The sequence below is a fragment of the Paramisgurnus dabryanus genome, chromosome 20, assembly GCF_030506205.2.
Source record: "Paramisgurnus dabryanus chromosome 20, PD_genome_1.1, whole genome shotgun sequence".
NCBI classification, from domain to species: Eukaryota; Metazoa; Chordata; class Actinopteri; order Cypriniformes; family Cobitidae; genus Paramisgurnus; species Paramisgurnus dabryanus.
Window position 1 is genome coordinate 26,858,834 of NC_133356.1, and position 6,505 is coordinate 26,865,338.

Here is a 6,505-nt window from a genome sequence, read left to right on the forward strand (position 1 = left end):
TTATGGGCTGAATCGCATTCACGTTGTCAAAACAAATGTGATTGGCTAATACACACTGAAATAAATTAAATCCTTTTAAAATTACTAAATTAATCATTCTCTCTTCATCACACAGCCCAAACATGATGACATACAAAATGTATTGGAACAGTAACAAACAACAATCAGAGATATTTATAAGCTATCATTCTATGGTCATTGCAGTTTTAAATCTTGGCACCAGGGGGTGCTGCAGCACCTGCAGCACCCCCACTTCCCGCGCCCATGCTGTAGCGTGTAGAAATGCCAAGTTGAAATACTATGATTTTAGGCTATCCTTACATAAAATGACCATTGTGAAACGGTCATAGCAATTTATGTGGTCCTGGCTAACACAGTCTCACCCCATGGCGTCAATATTTGACGACACTTGACCATGCGTCAATATGTTACGCGGAGGGTATACCTTTCGCGTAATTTTTTGACGAACTGGGGACTTCAATACTATTACGTACATTGCATTCTCTTTCCTATTTTCTTACCATTTTCGCGTCGGTTTAGGGTTAGATTACGCAAAATTAAACAGTGTACGCGAAATTAAACAGTTGTCACCTGGCGTTGGGGTTAGAGTTAGGTACGCGAAATTAAACAGTTGTCACCTGGCGTTGGGGTTAGAGTTAGGTTTGGGTAGGGATGTCATTATGTAAATCTAACCCTAAACCGACGCGAAAATGGTAAGAAAATAGGAAAGAGAATGCAACGTACTTAATAGTATTGAAGTCCCCAGTTCGTCAAAAAATGAGACTGGGTTGTCCTGGCACCTAAACATTGATCCTTCATCTATACGCTGGTCTTCTGCTGCCGATGAATGTGTATAGAACCAGTGCACTCTGATGACATTTACTGACTTGGACAGTAGAAAACGATTTAGGTGTCAGCAGTGCTTTAAGTGGGCCGGAACGCGCCGGTACTCAGTACCGCCACTTCTTAATATAGCTCTTGAGCATACCATCATCTCTCTGTGCGCCCAGAACATGCATGCAAGTCTGATGAAGAGCCTGCGTGCTCGAAATGTTACCTGATGCCTAGCACTGTTTTTAATTAATAAACATTTTTGATATTTTTGGAGCTTTGGTGTTGCTGACTTTGCATCATTACTACTACGCTTTTTTTGTCGAGCACCCTATTTAAATTGATGTGCGTGCTTTAGCCTGCTCTTTATTTATTATATGTGCAAAACAAAACAAAGTATTTTTATATGAAAAATTAATTTTCACACACTTCAGTCAAATAAGAATAACTTTTGAATTTGACATGCTAAAGAGATCATTATTTTTTTGGATGTTAAATGTTGCAGAACTGTCTGCAATCTGCTAGACCACACAGAACGTCTCGGTTACGGATGTAACCCTCGTTCCCTGAAGGAGGGAACGGAGACGTCACGTCGTGACCGACGAATTGGGAACTCGCTTAGAGAGACCAATCTGCTTCGTATACTACTAAAACGCCAATGAACTTGGCCTTGAGATATTTGCATAATGCTGGCGCCGCCCCGCCAGGTGCCTATATAAGCAGCAGGTGCAAATATGGAAATTAGCTTCTTTTCGCTGAGAAAGCCGGGAAAATGAGACCGGCCGATAAACAGCAGGGGGCAGCCCTGTGGCGACGGGACGTGACGTCTCCGTTCCCTCCTTCAGGGAACGAGGGTTACATCCGTAACCGAGACGTTCCCTTTCAGTCGGTCACTACGACGTCACGTCGTGACCGACGAATTGGGAATCCCTACCAAAACGCCACTAGGGGCTGACCTCTTCCAGTGTCTGCGTAAAGCCCTCCGGTTCCACTTAAGGAGGAGGAGATAGGTTTTAAGGCAGAAGGCCGGGCACTAGATGTTCCAAAACCCCACAGTAGTGCCAGCGACTGGGAAGCGCCCTATCTGAGCGGTATAGGAACGCTGCGGAAGCCACCACCCCGTTAAGGGCTAATGGTGGGCGAAAGGCAACCGTAGTTGAGGAATAAGACAGCCGTGGCTGTGTAAGCAAAGCAGAGCTCTGCTAAGGGAAACGTGGGCTGGTAGGATTAACCCCACGGAAAAATACTCACAAAGGAACCCGGTGGGACACAATGTGGAGCCCGAGCCAGACACATAGGTTCGCGAGGATACAGCTAGTGAAAGGCTTACAGCCAATGCTCCGCAACAAAGGCTGCCAAGGCAGCGGAGGAAGAGCAATTCAAACCATTACGCATTTTTGCTCTGATGGCCTTCCATACTGAAACTCAATTTGGAGCCTCAGTCGGAGGCTGCAAGCCGACTTGCGAGTCTGCTCTCCGTGCCCTCCCTGGAGAGGAAAGAACACGAGAGGATACAGGCTCGATACGAACATTGTCAAATCTAATGAACGTATTAGGTGTCGCCCAACCAGCAGCTCTACAGATGTCTGTTAGCGAGGAACCACGAGCTATAGCCCAAAATGAGGCAACACTCCGTGTGGAGTGCGCTCTCAAATTAGGGGCAAGAAATACCCTGAAGATTATAAGCCAGGGAGATAGTATCAACTATCCAATGAGACATCCTCTGCTTAGTGACAGCTTTCCCTTTCTGCTGGCCACCATAACAAACAAAGAGCTGGTCTGAGGTCCTGAGGCTTTGCGTGCGAAAAAACTTCAGACTCTCAGACTGCAAAGGCTAAAATAGGAGACCTGAAGGCTTCAGCACCATGGACAGGTCTCAGGAGGAAAGAGGGAGGGCGCGAGGGGTTTAGCCTGCGAGCGCCTCTTAAAATGTAATAATTAAATCATGCTGGCCAACTGATCTGCCGTTGATAAGTGAGTGATGAGCAGAAATAGCGGCGATATCAACTTTAATGGCGGAGGGTGACAGCCTACCTAACCTATGTTAAAGATATAAAAGCACAATGTTAATGGGCATTCTCTGGGGTCCTCGCGTTGCGAAGAGCACCGGGTGACGAAAAAGGTTTCATTAAGCGCGTAAGCCCGTCTTGTGGACGGTGCTCGAACCGCGTCGATGGTGTTAGATACCGCTTGCGATAAATCACCTAAACCTTGCGCGCGCTCAACGACCATACATGGAGATCGCACAGGTCGGGCGCGAGTGCCCATGTGCCCCTTCCTTGAGAAAGAAAGTCCTTCCTCAGGGGAATCCGCCAGGGAGGGCTGTCGCGAGGAGCATTAACTATGAAAACCAATTCTTGGTCGTCCAGTACGGACGATTAATAAAAGGCTCTCCTCGTCCTGCCTGACTTTGCACAGTGTCTGCGCAATAAAGCTCACTGGAAGGAATGCGTATTTACGCACCCCCCGCGGCCAGCTGTGTGCCAACGCATCCACGCCGAGGCTGCCCTCGGTTAGTGAATAAAATAGGCGACAGTGGGTATCGTACGGCGACGCAAACAGATCTATCTACGCACAACCGAACTTCTTCCAAATTAGCTGGACCGTCTGGAGGTGGAGTCGCCATTCGCCGGGGGAGCAGCTCGGGAAGCGCGTCTGCCGCTGTATTGAGCGAACCCGGGATGTAAATGGCACGAAGGGACCTCAGATGCTTCTGACTCCAAAGGAGGAGATGACGAGCGAGATGCGACAGGTGACGAGAGCGCAAAACCGCATTAACGGTAAATAACGCAACAGTCGCAATGTTATCGGTGTCGACTAATACATCCTTCCCTCACATCTCCATAGCGGAGCGTACAAGTCCCAGATATACAGCGCACCGCTCGCGGAAGTTGGGGTGCTATGCACACCCCAGAGACTGCAAGCCCGTCATACGTGGCTGATCATCCTGTGCTTAGGGCATCGCATGCTACAGAATGCCAGGAGACCCCTTAGAGGCATATCTTGCTATCAGAAATGCTGGGTCTACTACGGGGAAAATTTAAATGACATGCAGGTGTAGTGTTTACACGGTGTATGCCGGTGCGCCACGCTCTCCTCGAGACTCGATCGTAAAGCCAACGCTGAAGCGGTCTCATATGACGCAGCTCGAGCAGTGTCACAGCCGCAGCATGCTGTCATATGTCCAGGAGCTTCTGAAATTGTTTCAGAGGGACCGCGTACTTCCCTCGAATTAAACCGAGGCAAGTCAGAACTGACTGGTTGCGCGCTCTTGTTAAACACGCCAATTAGTCGATCGAGTCTTATTTCCATACTGAGAAAAAGGATCCTCTGCACGGGGCAAAGTTGCTCTTTCCCAGTCGACCTGAAGACTTAAACGAGCGAGATGCCGAAGCATTAACTCATTTTAATGCCGTGACTAGCACATGGAGACACGGAGAGAGAGAGACAGCTCGAAAGGTGTACTTAGTATTAATATGCCCACCCCACGACGCAGAGCGAAAAAATGGTCTAAAGCGAGGGGAGATGGACACATAAAGTACACGTCTTACAGGTCTAAGGCTGTAAACCGATCTGAATATTGAAATACGAGCCTCGGCGTTATCATCCAAAAAGAACACCTTCGTAGAGCCGGTGCGTACATCAAATCGATCGTAACCCGCCGCGTATTTTGGGTACTATGAGATAAAGGCTGGAAAAACCCTATCATCATCATCTCGGTAAGAGGGACCGGCTCGAACATCCTTCGCCAACAGGATATCGACTTTTGCACGCAGTACATGTGCATCGGACGCTTTCACTACAGTGAAACGAAAGCCCGAATTTTGGGGTGTGCCGGATTCATAACCGAGGCGGATCGTGCGTAAAACCCAACGAAACGGGCTGGGAACTGAAGCCAAGCACCCAGGCACCGTACGAGGAGAAATAACGACACTACCGAAGTACCCGCGGTGGGGCAGCGAAGCGAGACAGGTGGGACTGCCGGTGCGTCTGCTGTGACAGCATAAACATCTACAGTATGTGTGTGTGTGACACTGACCTGAGCCCACTGAGGGTGACGGTCGTCTGGTCTCCTCTGCGGAGAGCGCAGACTCCGATAAGGGTGCTGGTGGTCCGGTCTCCTCAGCGGAGAGCTCGGACTCCTCAGGTCACCCGCTGGCGATAGAGGAGAGGTAGGGGAGCTGGTGTGTACCCGCTCACGGCTCTCTCGATCCTCCGGAGACCTAGAGAGGGAAGAGGAATGCACTCTTATGTGTGGTTAAGTGGGTACTGGCCGAACAGCCGGTGGAACATATGCAAACCAAGGATTTTCCACCCGACCCTCTATCGGGGGAAGGAGCTCCATCTCCTGAAGAGTGATCCTCTGCCAATCCGGGTCGCCCTTCACTGGCCACTTAAACTCCCGAATTTCACGGGAAGCGGCTAAGCGGGCGGGGCGAGCTGCTGACGACCGGTTCCCCTGCGCTGCCGAGATGGGGTCCGAGGAGGGGAACGGAGGTGGTCGCCGCAGGACGCCGACGGCGAGAGGCAGATTGAGGAGCCGGCGTGGTGGACCAAGGGCAGCTCTCTTCCGCCGGGGCATGACCTAGGAGATCGCCTCAGTTTGCGCAGCGGAGCTGTACGACTCCCCTGGCTCGCCGAAGAGGCCGGTCTGTGAGACAGGAGCATTCAAGTTGTTCTCGTCTGCGTCCGTCATGTCAGCTAGACACAGCCAAAGGTGGCGATCTTGAACCACTGTGGTGGACATCGCACGACTGAAGGTCGCGGCCTCCCTCGTAAATCCTTGGTGAGCCTGCAGCAACGTTATTGCGTGCAGGACCGAAGCCGCCTCTCCGGCATGCCTGATGGGCAGCGTCCGTAACCGGACGACTGTCTACAAACACGGGAGGGAAGGGTTGGGTGGTCCCTCCAGGAACACATCCCGCTCCACTGAAGGGGTCCCCGCCTTTAGCGGCTCCGTTGGTGAGGGAGGTGAGGGGTGAAAGCTGCCGCAAATCACGTCAGCTCTTCGTGAGAGGGGTTAACCTTTCCAACTCTACCGTCTCCGCCGCTCGAGCGGGCACGGCCGCCATCTCCGGAACGACTCTGCCTCGGAGGAAAAATGGACACCCCTCTGATGCTGCAGAAGTGACGGGACCAGAAGGAGGTCCAATGGATTCGGCAGACATCGTAGAACACGACTCTGCAGTCTCCACCGGAGCCTCAACCGGCTGAGGATGAGAAGGCCGGTAGGTGGAGGACGCATCCTCCGTCCTACTCAGCGTAGTGACACGAAAGGCGCCCTGCGAGCGCTTGACAGCCGCACCATGGCGGCGTCAGCACTGCAAAGGCGCGGACAGCGTTCCCGTAGAAACGACAGTCGTCTCCGCAATCCAAGAGGGTTATGCTCTCACAGAGAGAACAGAAACTCTCCACGAACGCAGCCCCGGAGTGCTCGATGCCTGAGCACGAAGACAGCGCTCGTGACCGTCACTGGAACCCTTATACTTCTCGCATCCAAGATCGCACGGGCGAAAAGCTATCCTGAAAAGGACGCTGATCTCCGCATATACGAGAGAGTGGCTGTCTTTAAAAAGACACAGAGCTCTCACGTATCACTCTTTTAGGGAAATCACTCTTTAGGTGCTCAGCTGATGATGCGCACAGGGAGAGGCAACGCACACACTAAACTCAA